General features: G+C 47.8%; 1 protein-coding gene and 1 long non-coding RNA gene across 9 annotated transcripts in view; one reads left to right on the top strand and one right to left on the bottom strand.

Annotated features, from left to right (window-relative positions):
• The window catches only part of LOC127488352 (uncharacterized), a 374,426-nt gene that overhangs the window by 197,983 nt on the left and 156,041 nt on the right, over positions 1–20,402 (bottom strand). The gene's annotated exons all lie outside the window — the stretch shown is intronic.
• The window catches only part of LOC149119889 (uncharacterized), a 34,213-nt gene continuing 22,026 nt past the window's right edge, over positions 8,216–20,402 (top strand). Inside the window, exon 1 of the long non-coding RNA XR_016226974.1 lies at positions 8,216–8,740. This is a non-coding gene — a long non-coding RNA (uncharacterized LOC149119889). The remainder of the gene's footprint in view (positions 8,741–20,402) is intronic.

The following is a 20,402-nucleotide window of genomic DNA, read 5'->3' as shown; positions in this document are numbered from 1 at the left end:
GCCTGGGCCCCTGTGCCCGTGTGGGAGACCCGGAGGAAGCTCCTGGCTTTGGCCTGGCCCAGACCTCTGTGGAGTGAACCCGCCGACAAGAGATCGCTGTGTCTCTCTGCGACTGCCTTTCCAATAAATAAGAGAGGCAGAGAGAGAGAGAAAGTGAGAGGCACAGAGAAAGAGGTCTTCCATCCGCTGGTTCACTCCCCAAATGGCTGCAATGGCAGGAGCTGTGCTAATCTGAAGCCAGGAGCCAGGAGCTTCTTCTGGGTCTCCATGTGGGTGCAGGGACCCAAGGCCTTGGGCCATCTTTCACTGCCTTCTCAGGACACAGCAGAGAGCTGGATCAGAAGTGGAGCAGCTGGGACTCGAACCGGCACCCATACGGGATGCTGACACTGCAGGTGGCACCTTTGCCTGCTATGCCACGGCACTGGTCCCATAAATCAGTCCTTAGAAAAAGAAGAAGAAATAGGGGGCGGAGCCAAGATGGCGGAATAGTGAGGGCGCACACCGATAGTCCGGGAAAATTTAGTTTAATAAAAGGGGAGTTACGGTAGCCTCAGAAAAAAGAACCAGGAAAATATTGCAGAGGAAACTCTTCTGGATTGAGTGGCTGTGAATCGGAGGACCTACTGGGAGAACAAGGTCACCCACCGCGCGGAAGCCGAGCTGCGGGACCGAGCCGCGGAAGCCGCAGGGTCTGCGCGCCAGTGCTCGAAGGGGAGTGCATGCCACACAGACAACAGCGGGGAGACTTGGGACGTCCAGGGCTCCGAGTCCACACATCGGTGCTGGAAGGGGAGGTGAGCTCAATAACCCGAGACATTGGTGGGGAAACGGGGGTCAGAATCTAGAGGGGGCCGGAAAGTGCAGCAAACTCACTACCGGAAAGAAGGAAAAAAAAGCTTGAGGGTTTCTCTTCCCCCTAACCTTGCAAAGATTGCAAGGCTGCAAGGCTTGAAGAATTCGCAAGAGACAAAGAGCAGGCCCCCTCTCTGGATTTACATATCAACGGGGGAGAGCTAAGGAACTGAGTCACTACAATTCAGTAGCCTAGGCAACCCAGTGGGAGTCCAGAGGAGCCTAAACGGACTCTGTGGGTAGAAGCCAGAATGAAGCTGGAAATTAGCAACTCAGGAAACCCCTGAAAGTATGCAAACACATGGAGACTGAACAACATGCTCCTGAATGAACACTGGGTCATTCAAGAAATCAAAAGAGAAATCAAAAACTTTCTGGAAGTAAATGAAGACAACAACACAACATATCAAAACTTATGGGATACAGCAAAAGCAGTATTGAGAGGCAAATTTATAGCAATAGGTGCCTATATCAAGAAATTGGAAAGGTACCAAATAAATGAGCTTTCAGCGTATCTCAAGGACCTAGAAAAACTACAGCAAACCAAACCCAAATCTAGTAGGAGAAGAGAAATAATTAAAACCAGAGAAGAAATTAACAGGATTGAATCCAAAAAAAAACACTACAAAAAATCAGACAAGCGAGAAGCTGGTTTTTTGAAAAAATAAACAAAATTGACACCCCATTGCCCCAACTAACTAAAAAAAGAAGAGAAAAGACCCAAATCAATAAAATCAGAGATGAAAAAGGAAACGTAACAACAGACACCACAGAAATAAAAAGAATCATCAGAAATTACTAAAAGGACCTGTATGCCAGTAAACAGGAAAACCTATCAGAAATGGATAGATTCCTGGACACATGCAACCTACCTAAATTGAACCATGAAGACATAGAAAACCTAAATAGACCGTTAACTGAAACAGAAATTGAAACAGTAATAAGGGCCCTCCCAACAAAGAAAAGCCCAGGACAGATGGATTCACTGTTGAATTCTACCAGACATTTAAAGAAGAACTAATCCCATTTCTTCTCAAACTATTCAGAACAATCGAAAAAGAGGGAATCCTCCCAAATTCTTTCTATGAAGCCAGCATCACCTTAATCCCTAAGCCAGAGAAAGATGCAGCACTGAAAGAAAATTACAGACCAATATCCCTGATGAACATAGACGCAAAAATCCTCAATAAAATTCTGGCAAATAGAGTACAACAACACATCAGGAAAATCATCCACCCAGACCAAGTGGGATTCATCCCTAGTATGCAGGGATGGTACAACATTCGCAAATCAATCAATGTGATTCACCACATTAACAGACTGCAGAAGAAAAACCATATGATTATCTCAATTGATGCAGAGAAAGCATTTGATAAAATTCAACACCCTTTCATGATGAAAACTCTAAGCAAATTGGGTATAGAAGGAACATTCCTCAATATAATCAAAGCAATTTATAAAAAAACCCACAGCCAGCATCCTATTGAATGGGGAAAAGTTGGAAGCATTTCCACTGAAATCTGGCACCAGGCAGGGATGCCCACTCTCACCACTGCTATTTAACATAGTTCTGGAAGTTTTAGCCAGAGTCATCAGACAAGAAAAAGAAATCAAAGGAATACAAATCGAGAAGGAAGAAGTCAAACTATCCCTCTTTGCAGACGATATGATTCTGTACTTAGAGGATCCAAAGAACTCTACTAAGAGACGATTGGAACTCATAGAGGAATTTGGCAAAGTGGCAGGATATAAAATCAATGCACAAAAATCAACAGCCTTTGTATACACAAGCAATGCCACGACTGAGAAAGAACTGCTAAGATCAATCCCATTCACAATAGCTACAAAAACAATCCAATACCTTGGAATAAACTTAACCAAGGACGTTAAAGATCTCTACGATGAGAATTACAAAATCCTAAAGAAAGAAATAGAAGAGGATACCAAAAAATGGAAAAATCTTCCATGCTCATGGATTGGAAGAATCAACATCATCAAAATGTCCATTCTCCCAAAAGCAATTTATAGATTCAATGCAATCCCAATCAAGATACCAAAGACCTTCTTCTCAGACCTAGAAAAAATGATGCTGAAATTCATATGGAGGCACAAGAGACCTCGAATAGCTAAAGCAATCTTGTACAACAAAAACAAAGCCGGAGGCATCACAATACCAGATTTCAGGACATACTACAGGGCAGTTGTAATCAAAACAGCATGGTACTGGTACAGAAACAGACGGATAGACCAATGGAACAGAATTGAAACAACAGAAATCAACCCAAACATCTACAGCCAACTTATATTTGACCAAGGATCTAAAAACCAATTCCTGGAGCAAGGACAGTCTATTCAATAAATGATGCTGGGAAAACTGGATTTCCACGTGCAGAAGCATGAAGCAAGACCCCTACCTTACACCTTACACAAAAATCCACTCAACATGGATTAAAGACCTAAATCTACGTCCTGACTCCATTAAGTTATTAGAGAACAGTGGAGAAACCTTGCAAGATATTGGCACAGGCAAAGAGTTTCTGGAAAAGACCCGGGAGGCACAGGCAGTCAAAGCCAAAATCAACTATTGGGATTGCATCAAATTGAGAAGTTTCTGTACTGCAAAAGAAACAGTCAGGAGAGTGAAGAGACAACCGACAGAATGGGAAAAAATATTTGCAAACTATGCAACAGATAAAGGGTTAATAACCAGAATCTACAAAGAGATCAAGAAACTCCACAAAAACAAAACCAACAACCCACTTAAGAGATGGGCCAAGGACCTCAATAGACATTTTTCAAAAGAGGAAATCCAAACGGCCAACAGGCACATGAAAAAATGTTCAAGATCACTAGCAATCAGGGAAATGCAAATCAAAACCACAATGAGGTTTCACCTCACCCCGGTTAGAATGGCTCACATGCAGAAATCTACCAACAACAGATGCTGGCGAGGATGTGGGGAAAAAGGGACACTAACCCACTGTTGGTGGGAATGCAAACTGGTCAAGCCACTATGGAAATCAGTCTGGAGATTCCTCAGAAACCTGAAGATAACCCTACCGTTCGACCCAGCCATCCCACTCCTTGGAATTTACCCAAAGGAGTTTAAATTGGCAAACAAAAACGCGGTCTGCACCCTAATGTTTATTGCAGCACAATTCACAATAGCCAAGACCGGAACCAACCTAAATGCCCATCAACGGTAGAATGGATAAAGAAATTATGGGATATGTACTCTTTAGAATACTATACCGCAGTAAGAAACAACGAAATCCAGTCATTTGCAACAAAATGGAGGAATCTGGAACACATCATGCTGAGTGAAGTAAGCCAGTCCCAAAGGGACAAATACCATATGTTCTCCCTGATCGGTGACAACTGACTGAACACCAAAAAGGAAACCTGTTGAAGTGAAATGGACACTATGAGAAACGGTGACTTGATCAGCATAGCCCTGACTGTTAATGAACAACTTAATACATTATCCCTCTTAGTAGTTTTTTTGTCTGTTCTACTTAATATGACTGGTTTAATTCTGTAATTATCACACAGTTATTCTTAAGTGTTGAAAATTAACTGAAATGTGATCCCTGTTAAACATAGAGTGGGAATAAGAGAGGGAAGAGATGTATAATTTGGGACATGCTCAAGCTGACTTGCCCCAAATGGTAGAGTTAGAAACATACCAGGGGATTCCAATTGAATCCCATCAAGGTGGCATTTACCAATGCCATCTCAATATTCCAAGTGATCAATTTCAGTTCACAATTGATCATAATGAAAGGACTAAGAGTCAAAGGGAGCACATAAACAAGTCTAGTACCTGCTAACACTAACCGATAGAATAAATAAAGGGGAGAGTGATCCAACATGGGAAGTGAGATACTCAGCAGACTCATAGAATGGCGGATGTCCTAAATAGCACTCTGGCCTCAGAATCAGCCCTAAAGGCATTCGGATCTGGCTGAAAAGCCCATCAGAGTATTTCAGGCATGGAAAACCAAGACACTCTGGCAAAAAGATCTCTGTGAGTGAGATCCCAGTGGAAAGAACAGGTCTTCAAAGAAGGAGGTACCTTTCTCTGAAGGGAGGAGAGAACCTCCACTTTGACTATGACCTTGTCTAAACAAGATAAGAGTCGGAGAACTCAAGGGGCTTCCATAGCCTTGGAAACTCATGACTGGTGCATAGGGAGATTACTGATGCCATAAACAGGAGTGTTAATTGGTAAAGTCAACAACAGGAGTCACTGTGCACTTACTCCTCATGTAGGATCTCTGTCCTTAATGTGCTGTACATTGAGGCTTAATGCTATAACGAGTACTCAAACAGTATATTTCACTTTGTGTTTCTATGGGGGTGCAAACTGTTGAAAGCTTTACTTAATATATACTAAACTGATCTTCTGTAAAAAAAAAAAGAAATTATCAATTCCCAACTTGACTCTCACTGGGATTAAACATGACAATAGGTCTGATCTGATTTCATCATCATTTAAAAAACCATCTATTATTTTTCACTTTATGTTTCTTTGTGGGAGCAAACTGTTGAAATCCTTACTTAATGTATACTAAGCTGATCTTCTGTATATTAAGATAATCGAAAATGAATCTTGATGTGAATGGAAGAGGAGAGGGAGTGGGAAAGGGGAGGGTTGTGGGTGGGAGGGACGGTATGGGGGGGAAGCCATTGTAATCCATAAGTCGTACTTTGGAAATTTATATTCATTAAATAAAAGTTAAAAAAAAGAAATAAAAAAAGAAAAAGAAGAAGAAATAGCACAGCTAGAAGACAGAGAGCAGCTCCAGACTTGCACGAAGACATTCTCTAACCTCCTTCATCATCTTGCACACACGAAGGAAAGAAATGAGGAAATGAGACTGAGAAGTGAGTATCCTGGGAGACAGGTGAGGACCCACTGCACTGACCCCAGCCCAGGGAGTCTCATTCGGCTACTGCTGTGTCTCCTCCTTTCTCTGCTTCTTTCCAGCATGGCTTAGCTCCTCCCACCTGAGCTCTGTCTCTGGGGGAAGCACAAATAGAAATAAAATGGCCTCAAACACATGCCACACATAGGATTAAAACATGCCTAGTAGTCACATTGTATAAAAAAGATTCATTTGAAAGAGAGAGAGGGAGAGATCTCTGATGTGCCGGTTTATTCCCCAAATGGCTGCAACAGACTAGTCTGGGATAGGCTGAAGCCAGGAACTCAGAACTCCATCCTGGTCTTCCAGGGGGGTGGCTGGCAGTGACCCAAGCAATTGGGACATCACACCATTGCCTTCCCTGAAGCACTAGCAGGCAGCTGGATCAAAAGTGGAGCATCCAGGACTCGAACTAGGATGGGATGCCAGTGCCCCAAGCAGTGGTTTCTCCCGTTGCTCTACAATAAAAGAATGCGATAGTTTCAACTTGTAGTCATTATAAAAATAAGATATTTTACATTTCTGAACTAAATCCTCATCATCCATGCATGTTTTCCTTGAAGAGAACATCTCCATTCGGGTGTTTCCAGGGCTCAGTAGCCACACCTAGCTCCTGGCTCCTCAGTGGGCAGCAAGGTGTCAGGTTCTCTAACTGTGTCCTAACTCAGTCTCTAACTCTGTGTGCTGCCTCCATACTCCTCACCACCTGAACGCACACAGCTGGGCATGGGGGGCTGGAGCCTGGCTCCTGAGACACTAGGGGCCTTTCCCCAGGACACTGACTCCGAGGGATACTGTGTAGCCAAGAGCTACAACAGCAAAAAGGAAAACTCCCACTCTCTCATGAGCTTGTATGGAAAGAGAGCCAAGGCGTGGCATCCAGTGAACAAGACACAGTGTATGTGGAACTCACCTGCTGCAGGAAGAGCACGGACTTGGTTGTTGGCACACCCACTTCCCAGAAGGATTCTTCAGGAACTCGGAACACCCAGAGGGGCAGCTGGATGGATGGAGGGCGGGAGTGGGAAGAGGGCTTTCCATAGCCTGCATGCTACTCTCCCCAAAATAACATCAACGCTTCAGCTAAGGACACATTTGGGCCCAGGAGCCCTCCCAGTGCCTTTATCCACACGTAGCCCTTGCACCCATTCCCTGGGGCTTTGCATCAGAGGAACACACACAGACGAGGTCTCTGCTGTTACTGCTGTTCCACAGCGGGAAGGGGGCTTGGCAGAGGCACAGGCGGGAAGATAATACCGGGGGACTCCAAAGAGCTCTGTTGTTTCAGGAAGGCAGTGGATCCCCTTCAGGCTTCCTGCCCCTTCCCACAGCCCACCGGCTGGGACCCCTGGGCCACCTGCTGCAAGAGCATCCCGTCCCCCCAGGAAGAGCCCTGGCCTTGAGGTGGGCGGGGAGGGAAGCAGTTTCTGTGAGGCGCATCATCCTCTCTCCCCGAAGGATGTCCCTCATCCCCAGAGGCCAGATGCCATCCTGCGGCTGCCCCCTGTGGCCCGGCATCTCCAGCTTGCGCCGTGTGTCCCTCTGCGCACACCCGTTCCCCGCGCTCTGGCACCCATTCATTCCTTCTTCACATATTCATGGAACACGTACAGCTTCCCGGTCACTGTGCTGCACCCTGGAGACAGGCAGGAACGAGATGGAAAGGCCCTGCGTTGTGCAGTTCACCATCCAGCAGGAGAAACGACGCTAACGTAAAAATGAGTCACTGCTGCTGTCGTGATAGAGTGGACACAAAAGGACGGGAAACCGGGCACACGGCGCACGATCCGGCCTTTCAGCTGAGTCTAAGAAACCTGTAAATGCAGAGATAAGATGTGAGAAGTGGGCCTGCAGCAGTGGTGGGGACATGAGGCCGGGAAAGGTGAAGGCAGGTTCCTAGGAGCCCGCACCTAGTAAGCGGGGGAGTCCAGATTCGAATCCAGACCTATCCGGCTGCAGATCTCGGGGTTCTCCAGCGTCCTGCTGCTTCCCAAGCTCCATCCAGAGCGAGAATCCTCTGGGGTCAGGTTTTTAACCGACGTGGCCGCTGACCCCGCTCCTTCCGTGCGGCCACGTGGTGCCTCCGCTTCCACTCGCAGGGGACCCCGTCCGGGTCGGCGGCCGTCACCCCACGGACCCCAGGGGCCACGGGCCGGCTCCTGCAGGCCCCGCGTCGGGCGTTCATGCGCGGGCGGAGCGCGCCGCCTCCAGCGCCCGCGCGCCCCGGGCTCAGCCCGGTCGCGGGGTTGCGGCGGCCGCGCTCCTCCGTGCTGGCTGCGGCCGCCTGCAGTCGGGGAGCGCGGTGGGGACTGATGGGGGTTCCCTGAGGGGAGCCGCCCTTGGAGGGTAGGACAGAACGAGTCTGGTTCAGGGAGGCGATGCCAGCAGTGGCCGCTCGGGGCGCTCTCGGGCAGGGCCTCCAGGAGCGGCGAGGGCTGCGCTGTTCGTCCCGGGGTGCAGGCCCCGCAGCTGTCAGCGCCCGGCTTCTGGGGCAGCCGTGAGATGCGGGACTGCAGAGTGTGGAGCTGGCGGGCGCCGGCTCGCAGGGGCGCCCTCTTCAGGCAGCCAGGCCTACCTGCCTCGCTCCCGCCAGTGCCGCATCACTGCGCAGGCGCAAAGCGCTGTCCTCCACAGCTCAGGGCGGGGTCTCCAGAGGTGGCAGACCGGCCCAGACGGAGGACAGTGGCTACGCATGCGCAAGCACAGAATTACTGATTGGTTGCTGCTCTTCCCGTCTTATCCAATAGAAAAGAGTCCCTCCGGAGCCCATATTTGAATACAGAGGCTATGAGTATGCTATGCAGTTGGCGTCGGCCATTTTTTTTTAATGTTTCGTTAGATTTGTTGTCGTCCGTTGGCGTGCGCTGTGGACTGCAGCACATGCGGAGGCCAGGCTTGAAGCCAGGCACGTGGAGCTGCCGCGGAGAGGGCCGCCTGGAGAGAGCGCGGGTCTGCGGGTGTGTGAGGAGAACGCTCCCGTGGACGGCTGCCCCAGCTCCCCGGCGTCGCGGGCCTGCTGAGCGCCGCGTCAGCGTCTGTGGCGCGTCCGTGGGGCCTGGCCGGGCCCGGGCGCTCTCTTCAGGGAGGGTGGGAGCCGCGGAGAGGCGTGGAGGGCGCGGGGCGTGCGTGCCGGGAGGACGGACGCGGGCTGTGGGCGTCGCCGCGCCGCTGGGCGCCCTGTGGCAGGCGCTGCTCGCGCCATGAAGCTCCTGGGGGCGAACTGGAATGAGGGTTTCTCCTGTCAGCGGCCGGGGGAGCTTCCGTCTGAGAACTGGGACCCGAGCTGCGCATTGGTTTTCTTGATGGATTGATTTTATATTTTATGGAGTACGTGTTTGTGGGCTGTGTTGTCGCTTTCCCACCAGCTTCTGCTTGTGGGGTCTGGGATGTTGTCCGTGGAGCGTTGGTTGTGCTGTCGGTTCAGTTTGGGGTCGTTTTCAGGGTGAACAGTGTTTGTGACTGAGGGGTATCTTGGTTCTCTTGGGTTGTGTCACTGTAACGCTACGGGAGAGTCTCCTGGAACTTGGGGTCGAGTGTGGGCATTTGGGAGTCATTGATTTTAGGATTGTTTATGGAGTAAATTATGTGAATGGTGGACTATGATGGGGCAGAAATTTCTTTTAATTTAAAAAATTCAGAAGATTGATTTTTGAGGTCTTGGGGAAGAGTCTGTTTTGTGGGCGATTATGTCGTTATGGAGGGCTGTGGGTGCTTGGTCGTTGTTGCTGTGTTTCTTGTGACTGACATTTTCTGGGGGGATTAGATGGCTGGTGATGTGGTTAATCAACGTGAAATGAGGGAATGAAGAAATGCAGTGTAACTAAGACTATTTGACATTGTAGTTCAGGCTGTTATTTGGGAGGGGAAATATTTTGGGGCTCATTTTTTCCAGTCAGATTCTGTACAATATTAGCGATGATTGAATTTGGCTTGCATGAAATGTGATTGGCAGGCCTGCGCCGCGGCTCACTAGGCTAATCCTCCACCCGTGGCGTTGGCACCCCGGGGTTCTAGTCCCAGTCGGGGCACCGGATTCTGTCCCGGTTGCTCCTCTTCCAGTCAAGCTCTCTGCTGTGGCCCGGGAGTGCAGTGGAGGATGGCCCAAGTGCTTGGGCCCTGCACCCCATGGGAGACCAGGAGAGGCACCTGGCTCCTGGCTTCCAATCAGTGCAGTGTGCTGGCCGCAGCGCACCAGCCGCAGAACCAACGGTAAAGGAAGACCTTTCTCTCTCTGTCTCTCTCTCTCACTGTCCACTCTGCCTGTCAAAAAAAAAAAAAAGAAATGTGATTGGCAATGCATGATTGTTGGGAAAAACTAGATGATTAGAGAATTTGAAGGCGAGGAAAATCTGGTTTTAGGATTGTATATTAGTTGATGGAATTGTATTTCTGTAGTCCTAAAATGGTTATGATGGAAGCTGATAATTTTGTGTGAAGCATCATTTGGTAAATGGTTACAGGGAGAGACATTGTTGGACACGAGTGAGCCAGCAGAAACCCCACCAGCAGGCTGGCATTTGATTGACTTAATTAGGAATGGGTCAGTTTCCACATTAGAGCTGAGAATCAGGGCTGTCCTCAGAATGCAAAGACGTTAATGTGAGTACCGCGGGCAGCTTTTGGGGAGGTGACAGTGTCATTACGAGGGGATGGGATGTGTTTGTGGATTGAAAGTCTCAGTCTTTAGAGTAGAAGCCTTTCAGGAAAGGGATGCCTGTCAGTTCAAGGCCACAGGAATAAGTAAGGGCTAACATCGACTGTGTTTCAATCTGTTGTGGAGGCAATGGGTCGCAGATCTGGAGCACATACATAATACAGCTTTGAGGAATGGGTGTATACTAGTGTGTAGACATGATAGATGTGTGGGGTCAGTGCTATTGCATAGCCAGTAAAGCTATGGCCTGTGATGCTGGCATCTCTGCAGGCACTGGTTTGTGTCCTGGCTGCTCCACCTCTGCTTTAGCACTCTGCTAATGGCCTGGAGAAAGCAGCCAAAAATGGCCAAAATATTTGGACTCCTGCTGCCCACCTGGAAGATCTAGATTTATCTCCAGTTTCCTGGCTTCATCCTGGCTCAGCCCCAGCCATTGCAGCCATCTGGGAAGTGAACTAACAGATGGCAGATTGATCTATCTATCTCTATCTCTATCTCTCCCTAACTCCGACTTTCAAATAGAAAAATATTTTTAAAAGAAGTGATCAATGTAACTGCTTAATGCCAATGGTAACCATTTTTAAACCCAAATGTTCCGATTTTTCAAATACAGAATAATATACAATTAATTGGAACCACCTCAAATATGCAGCTACCAGGCATTCTTGCACCGTAGTTAGAAATAGAAGCTGTGGAATCATGCTGACCTCGCTTAGAATCCTGACTCTGACTTCCCAGCTGCAGGTCCTCAGCTTGGGCAAGGCAGTTAACCACAGTGAATTCTTTTTTTTTTTTTTTGACAGGCAGAGTGAACAGTGAGAGAGAGAGACAGAGAGAAAGGTCTTCCTTTTGCCGTTGGTTCACCCTCCAATGGCCGCCGCGGCCGGCGCTCTGCGGCCGGCGCATCGCTCTGATCCAAAGCCAGGAGCCAGGTGCTTCTCCTGGTCTCCCATATGGGTGCAGGGCCCAAGGACTTGTGCCATCCTCCACTGCACTCCAGGGCCATAGTAGAGGGCTGGCCTAGAAGAGGGGCAACCGGGACAGAATTCGGCACCCTAACCGGGACCAGAACCCAGTGTGCCAGTGCTGCAAGGCGGAGGGTTAACCTATTGAGCCGTGGCGCCGGCCACCACAGTGAATTCTAGGACTGTTGCAATAAGGAGAATATGAAATTCAATTTAGGCTGTTTTGGGGTAAATAGATGTTAAAACTTATGTGGCTTCACCAAGAAAATGGAATTGCAAGCAGCCTGCTGTGATACTGGCTCTTCATGGGGCCAGGGCTGTGTAAATGTCTTCATTCATCAAAATATTAGATTGTACCCCATAAATATGGATAGTTAGTATGTCAATAAATAAAAAACTAAGTTGACAGCTTTGATAATTACTGATATAGGAATGAAAGGGGAATGGTTGCCTTGAGGGCGGAGATGGGCTGTAGATAGTTGTTGTTGTTGTTGTTTTTTTGACAGGCAGTTAGAGAGAGAGAGAGAGAGAGAGAGAGGGAGGGAGAGAGAGAGAAAGGTCTTCCTTTTTCCATTGGTTCACCCCCGAAGTGGCCACTATGGCTGGCGTGCTGCGACTGGCATGCTGCGCCGATGTAAAGCTAGGAACCAGGTGCTTCCTCCTGGTCTCTCATGCGGATGCAGGGTCCAAGCACTTGGGCCATCCTCCGCTGCACTCCTGGGCCACAGCTGAGAGCTGGACTGGAAGAGGAGCAATGGGGACAGAATCCAGTGCCCCAACTGGGACTAGAACCCGGGGTGCTGGTGCCACAGGTGGAGGATTAGCCTAGTGTGCCACGGCACTGGAAATAGTTTTGTTTTAGGACAGAAGCCAGTAACCACTGCTTTTGAGGAGCAGCCAGGACTAGAACCAGTGCCCAGATGGGATGCCGGTGCCACAGGCAGATTAACCTGTGCTGAGGCTGGTGCCATGGTTCACATGGTTAACCTCTGCTTGCGGCGCCGGCATCCCATATGGGTGCTGAGTTCTAGTCCCGGTTGCTCCTCTTCCAATCCAGCTCTCTGCTGTGACCCAGGAAGGCAGTGGAGGATGGCCCAAGTGCTTGGGCCCCTGCATATGCATAGGAGACCAGGGGGAAGCACCTGGCTCCTGACTTTGGATCGGTGCAGCTCTGCCGTGGCAGCCATTTGGGGGGTGGACCAGTGGAAGGAAGACCTCTCTCTCTCTCTCTCTCTCTCTCTCATTGTCTAACTCTGTAAAATTAAAAAATAAACTACTCTACCATGGTCCCGGCCCCCTGGAATCTCCTCAGAAGTTGTGGGGTTGAAATCAACCTCTGAGCTGAGGATTTTCTACCAGATTTTTTTCTCAACAACACATCTTGAAGTGTTTGGATTTGGTCTACAGAGAGTGTGCTAGTTCTTTTAAAAAAACTTGTATTTATTTTTTGAGATAACATATAATTTACATTATAGCCAAAGGCTTATTGGTGCCCCTAAATAAAGAGTTCCAGAAATAAAAATTGAGAAGACCATAGTTCAGTAGGAAAGGAGGCACGGGCTACACAGAATAACCAACAGAAAAGATGTTCATGTTGACTCACATAAAGTAAATTTTAAAGTAGTCCCCAAATCATTAAAACTCTAGCAGAATATAATTCCTATCAATTTTCTTGGATAAATATTTAACACAAAATGAGACAAAACACTCTATTTCCAGTAAAACTATATATTCAGGCATTTTTCTCTTTAAATATTGGCTGCCACCCTATAAGAGAGGACATGCGCCATTTGTCTTTCTGTGTTTGGATTATTTCACTCAATAGCATGTCCTCCAGTTCCAGCCATTTTTCCTGCAAATGGTAGAATTGCATTCTTTTTATGGCTGAATAATCCTCCTATGTTTGTGTGTGTGTGTGTGTGTGTGTGTGTGTGTGTGTGTGAGAGAGAGAGAGAGAGAGAGAGACCTTAGCAGGTTTTCAGCTGTCAACTTCAGTGGGTTTGTTAAGAAGTGACCCTGCCGCTCCTCAGTTGAGTGTGTGTGCTCCATTCTGCACACCTGCAGATGGAACCAAGGGCTGGAATGGTGATTGCTTTATGAGGAAAGGTGGCTGTGAAGCTGCTGGGTCATCCCAGGGCTGCACCTGGTTGCATGCTCCCCAGCAGCCTGCTCAAGGCCCATCTACCCTTGGTCTGACCACAGGTGTAGAGTTCAGCATTTCTTTCCCACATGTGGGCACCCTTTCCTCTGTGGGATTTATGTGGATTCTCCTGTTGGGAGTGAGGGGCTGTCTTGTTAGGCACATGAGGCCATTTGTATTTCCTTTTGGTAACCTGTGTGCTTCTGTTCAACCTGCATTTCTTTTGAGACATTGATGTTTTTCCCATTGAATTATGTATGCTTTCATTTTTAAAGATTGTATTTATTTATCTGAGAGGCACAGTAATATTAAGGGAGTGGTGGGGAGTGATCCTGAGATACTCCATCTACTGGAGATGCTCCATCTATTGATTCCCTTCCCAAATGGTCACACTGGTGAGAGCTGGGCCGATCCAAAGCCGTGAGCCAGGATCTTAGGACCTCTCCTTCCTTCCTCTTTCAAATGGGGATGGGATGGGAATAGCAATGGGAGCAGCAGAGCTCAGGCAGCAGCTGTTTGTATTGCAGGGACTGCTAGTAGCCCCAGTTGACATGTGGGACACTAAGGCCCAGAGCCACCAAGTACCTATCTCATGGTGGGGGTCTGGAATCCAAACTCTTAGCTGTCAGCTGAACTTGTAACTGCACCCTCCTGTCAGTGAGGTGGGAGGGAGGAGGAACTGAAGGCGGTGTTGCTGGCAAAGCCTCGACACAAAGGAGCTGCTCAGGAATGACAGCTGTGTCCAGTTAGTAGCATGGAGCTTAATCCAGATCTCCCACATGGGTGTCAGGCACCTAACTACCTGACCATCCCTTGCACTCTCCTACGACTGACACTAACTTCTTCTTTTTTTGTATTAAGTTTATTGATTTATTTGAAAGAGTTGCAGGGTGGGGGAGAGAGAGGGAGAGAGACAGAGAGTTCTTCCATTAGCTGGTTCATTCCAGAGATGGCTCTGATGGGCAGGCTGAAGCCAGGCACCAGGAGCATCATTCACTTCTCCCATGTGGGTGGCAGGGCCAAACATTTGGGTCCTGTTCCTCTAATTTTTGCAGGTCATCAGCAGGGAGCTGGATTGGAAGTAGAGCAGCTGAGCAATGAACTGACCACCATATGGATGCCAGCATTGCAGGCAACAGCCTTATACACTAAGCCACAGGACTGGCCTCCACATGAACTTCTATTTCTCTCATATTGTTCTGTCAGAGCCACATGGACCTATGATTTTTAGTTTCTGCCTGCATTGATAGAATATTATACAATAAAATCATCTTGTTAATTTGTGTAGCAACAAATTTGCTGTGTTTCCAGTGCACTTTGTTATTGGCAAAGCTGATGCTCAAAATATAGTAAGAATCACTAGAAGCACATTTAGCCTAGTGATTAAGATGCTCATTAAGAGACCCACACATCGGAGCTGGTGCTGTGGCGCAGTAGGTTATAGCCCTGGCCTGATGCGCCGGCATCCCATATGGGTACCGGTTCTAGTCCAGGCTGCTCCTCTTTCGATCCAGTTCTCTGCTATGGCCTGGGATAGCAGTAGAAGATGTCCCAAGTTCTTGGGCCCCTGCACCCACATAGGAGACCCAGAAGAAGCTCCTGGCCCCTGGCTTTGGATCGGCACAGTTCCGGTCATTGCAGCCATCTGGGGAGTGAACCAGTGGATGGAAGACCTCTCTCTCTGTCTCTATCTCTCTCTGTGTCTCTGTCGTTCAAATAAATACAATAAATATTTACAAAAATCCCACATCATTGGACCTAGGTTCAGTTCCTCCTGTCTTTAGCTCCTGATTCCAGCTTCCTGCTAATGCAGACTCTAGAAGGCATCAGTGATGGCCTGAGTAAGTCAATTCCTGCCAGCCACAGCCACATGGGAATCCTTGGTTGCATTTCCAGCTCCCAGCTTCAGTTCCTACCTGGTTTATCCCATTTGGTTGCAAGAATTTTGGGAATAAACCAAAAAATGGGAGTACCATCTGTGTCTCAGCCTCTCCAAAAATTTAAAGACTTAGAAGATGTGTTCATTATTGAAAGGCAGAGTGACAGAGAGGGAGACACAGAGAGATCTTCCATCCAGTGGTTCACTTCCTAGAATGCCACAGCAGCCATGTGTGGAACTCCATCATGATTTCCCACATGCGGAACAGGGACCCAAGTACTTGGGGTGCCTTTGGCCTTAGCAGGCACATTAGGAAGAAGGCAGATATGCAGTGGAGGAGCCAGGACTCAAATCATTACTCCAGCATGAAATGCCAGCGTCATTGTTGACAGCCTAAACCATAGTGCCATGATGCTGTCACCACAAAATAAATAACTTTAAAAATCTTTTAAATGCATAATGAGAACACTGGAGTTGCCCCAGTGGTGGGGGAAGACAGGGAGCCCGCCAGCCAAGGACATGTTACAGGCTGAACCTACTAGGTCCCTGCTGTCTGGCAGGGGGCACTGTGGAGTAAAGCATGCTCAAATGATTGAGTACAGTGAGGCTTTGGTGGTACTAGGCAAGACTGATGTTTATTGCACCTGGCAAGCAGCAGAATTTGGCCCAAATGCTTGCCCCATTTCCAATGTGTGGGAGACCCAGCTGGAATTCCTAACTCAAGGCTTTGGCCTGGCCCAACCATGATCATTGAAATCATTTGGTGAATGAACCAGTAGATGGAAAATCTCTCTCTCTGTTTCTAGCCCTCTCTATCTGTAATCTGTCTTTCAGAGAAATAAGTCTTTTTTTTTTATAAAAGGCCCCTCCTTCCAATGCCATTGCACTGGGGGCTAAGTTTCCAGCACAGGTATTTTGGGAGGACATTTGAGCCACAGCATTCTTTCAAGGAAGCAGCCAGCAGTGCAGACAGGTGAGGGCTTTGCAACCTTCCTGCAAGACATCTCTAGTGGGTGGGCCAGAGAGTGGGGCCAGGAGGAAAGACTCTGTTCTGTCCCACAAGGACCACAGGCAGGGCATGGCAGCTGAGAGGCCCCCATCCTGTAATTGGTTAAGGAGAAGCAGCCACTCTTTTCAGCCAGGAGAGAATCCTGGGCTCCCATCCCTTCAGTTCAGCCACAGGCTTCCTGCTCAGGGGTCAGTCCTTGTGAACACCAGTGTGTTGGGCTCCACAGCCCCCTGGCCCACATGATGGAAACTTTCCAATAGGATTAGACCTTCCCTGGTAGCTGTCACACAGGCCAGTGCTTTCTGACACAGGATCTGCAGAGCAGACACATGAGCACAAGAGACAAGGAGGCTTTTGCATTGAACACTGCCATCTAATGTCAATGTTCAGCCAGCAGGAGGCCACAAGACGAGGGGTTCTCCTGAGTAAGAGGTGTGCCACAGGTTGGAGGGCGGAGGAGAGGATCAGACAGATGGGAGGGTCTCCAATGAAGAGACTAAGGAATCAGGTCTGGAGGCCAGAAAAGGCAGGAAGCAGGTTGGCAAGTGGGTCCTGCATCCATGGCTGTGTGCCCCTCATCAGACACTGCCTGGGCGGTAGGACAGCAGCAGCTATGAGGGTCCACATCCCTAGGGCTTAGATAATCTGGTCCAGAGGTGCAGGGAAAGGCAGGAATGCAGGCAAAATGGTCCCCTGGAGACAGCTGTAAGCCCCAAGAGGAGAGGCTGGCATGGAAAGAAATACCCATGGGCTTTTTAAAAAAGATTTTTCTTTTTATTTATTTATTTGAGAGGAACAGACAGAAAGAAAGCACTTCCATCTGCTGGTTCACTGCCCTGATGGCTGCAATGGCCAATGCTGAGGGGCGGAGCCAAGATGGCGGAATAGTGAGGGTGCGCACCGATAGTCCGGGAAAATTTAGTTTAATAAAAGTGGAGTTATGGTATCCTCAGAAAAAGGATCAGGAAAAAATTGCAGAGGAAACTCTTCCAGATCTAGTAGCTATGACTCAGAGGACCTACTGGGAGAGCAAGGTTGCCCACCACGCGGAAGCCGAGCCGCGGGAGCCGCAGGGTCTGCGTGCCAGTGCGGGAAGGGGAGTGGATGTGGCACAGACACCAGCAGGGAGAGGAGGGTGGCCAGGGCTCCGAGTCCACACCTCGGTGCTGGAAGGGGAGGTGAGCTGAGTAACCGGAGACATTGGCGGGGAAATGGCAGACAGAATCTAGAGGGAAGCAGGCTTTGAAGCGGGAAAGTTCACCAGACTGACTACAGGAGAGAAGGAAAAAGAAAAAAGGGTGGGGGGGGGTACTGGTACAGACTAGTTTCTCTCTCCGCCAACCTTGCAAAGGCGAGCAAGAGACAAAGAGCAGGCCCCACTCAGGATATTACATAATAAAAGGGGAGAGCTAAGGCTACAATTCAGTAACCTAGGCAACCCAGTGCGAGTCTGCAGGAGAAACTGAGCTGGCACAGACTCTTTGGGTAGAAGCCAGAGATCGGAAACTAAATACCATCAATTCTGCTCAGCCGTGCGGTATTACTTACCTCCTGAATAAAAAATAAAATAAAATAAATAAATAAATAAAAAGAGAGAGATTTCCATGCGTAACCTGAGGGTGTCACCTTTGCACACCTGTAACCTGGAAGAACCAAGCAGAGCTCTCAGGCCACACCCATCTCAAGCCTCCAAGGCTCCTCCAACAGCAGGCAGTCCACTTAACACAGACATAGTATTAAAAAAAAACTCACAGTGAGGGAAGAAGAATTAACTATGCCAAGCAACAACAGAGACATTCTAGTACAGGAAGCTCATAGAACCCCCAGTAAACATGACCAAAAAGATCCTCACCACGACACGTTGTAATTAAACTCACCACAGTGAAACATAAAGAAAAGATCCTAAAATGTGCAAGAGAGAAACGTCAGATTACTCTCAGAGGATCTCCAATCAGACTCCCAGCAGACTTCTCATCAGAAACACTACAGGCTAGGAGGGAATGGCGAGACATAGCACAGGTGCTGAGAGAAAAATTGCCAGCCCAGAATATTATATCCTGCAAAACTCTCATTTGTGAATGAAGGTGAAATAAAGACCTTTCATGGCAAACAGAAATTAAAAGACTTTGTGGCCACTCGTCCGGCCCTGCAAAAGATGCTTAAAGATGTGCTACACTCAGAAACACAGAAAGACGGCCATCAATATGAAAGAAGGGAAAGGAAGAACACCTACCAGTAAAAGAGCATGGGAAGCTCAAAGCATATACTAGAAATATCTCCGGGAAAATGGCAGGGCAAAGTCACTATGTATCAATAGTCACATTAAAGGTTAATGGACTTAACTCTTCAGTTAAAAGACACCGATTGGCTGATTGGCTTAAGGAACAAAACCCAACTATTTGTTGCCTACAGGAAACACATCTCTCTAACAAAGATGCAAGTAGACTGAAAGTGAAAGGTAGGAAAAAGATATTCCATGCCAACAGAAACCAAAAAAAAAGCAGGTGTAGCCATATTAATATCAGACAAAATAAACTTTAATACAAAAACTGTTAAGAGAGACAAAGAGGGGCACTATATAATGATTAAGGGTTCAATTCAACAGGAAGATGTAACTATTATAAATGTATATGCACCTAATTACAGGGCACCCGTTTATTTAAAAGATATGTTAAGGGACTTCAAGGGAGACTTAGATTCCAATACAATAGTACTGGGGGACTTCAATATTCCACTCTCAGAAAAAGACAGATCATCCAGACAGAAGATCAACGAGGAAACAGCAGATTTAATTGACACTATTGCCCAAATGGATCTAACAGATATCTACAGAACTTTCAATCCTGATCTAAAGACTTTACATTCTTCTCAGCAGTGCATGGAACCTTCTCTAGGATTGATCACATACTAGGCCATAAAGCAAGTCTCAGCAAATTTAAAAGAATTAGAATCATACCATGCAGCTTCTCGGACCACAGTGGAATGAAGCTGGTGATTAGCAACTCAGGAATCCCTAGAAAGTATGCAAACACATGGAGACTGAACAACATGCTCCTGAATGAACACTGGGTCATTCAAGAAATCAAAAGAGAAATCAAAAACTTTCTGGAAGTAAATGAGGATAACAACACTACATATCAAAACTTATGGGATATGGCAAAAGCAGTATTGAGAGGCAAGTTTATAGCAATAGGTGCCTATATCAAGAAATTGGAAAGGTACCAAATAAATGAGCTTTCAGCGCATCTCAAGGAGCTAGAAAACCTACAGGAAACCAGACCCAAATCTAGTAGGAGAAGAGAAATAATTAAAATCAGACAAGAAATTAACAGGATTGTGTGGGGAGCAACTCGGACTAGACTAAGTTACTCGAATTAAGACTTATTCTATGCATCTGCTCTCCCAAAATATGGCGCTGAGAAGGGAGTAAACATCTTCTACACAGCTGCCTCTCACCAATTTGATTGACTGAGCTGCAGGAGCTGATCTTGCTCCTGATTGGAGGAGAGCAGCGTACTCGGCGTGTGGGTAGCAGAGTTGGGATTGGTGGAAGAGGACTATAAAGGAGGAGAGAGACGGCATGCACCAGGAACATCTAAGGGGAACGTCTAAAGGGAACACCTGAGCAGCCCCCAAGAGAGCCGGCCGGCGGTATGCCGCTCCCCTGCGGAAGTGGGGAAAGTGGCAGGGGGAACCGCCCTTCCATGGAGGTGGAAGGGTCGGTAGCCACGCCGGGAAGAACCAGCAGCAAACCCGGGGAGGGCCGAGCAGACAAAAGAACAGCGCAGGGTCTAGTGTCGTTCCTCCACGAAGAGGGGGAGCAACAGGATTGAATCCAAAAAAACCTTACAAAAAATCAGGCAAACGAGGAGCTGGTTTTTTGAAAAAATAAACAAAAGTGACACCCCATTGTCCCAACTAACTAAAAAAAGAAGAGAAAAGACCCAAATCAATAAAATCAGAGATGAAAAA

Source organism: Oryctolagus cuniculus, chromosome 21, assembly GCF_051225735.1.
Source record: "Oryctolagus cuniculus isolate XC-2025 breed Fujian yellow rabbit chromosome 21, ASM5122573v1, whole genome shotgun sequence".
Classification (NCBI taxonomy): Eukaryota; Metazoa; Chordata; class Mammalia; order Lagomorpha; family Leporidae; genus Oryctolagus; species Oryctolagus cuniculus.
The sequence above is the reverse complement of the archived record's forward strand: the minus strand, read 5'-3'. Positions and strand labels throughout refer to the sequence as shown.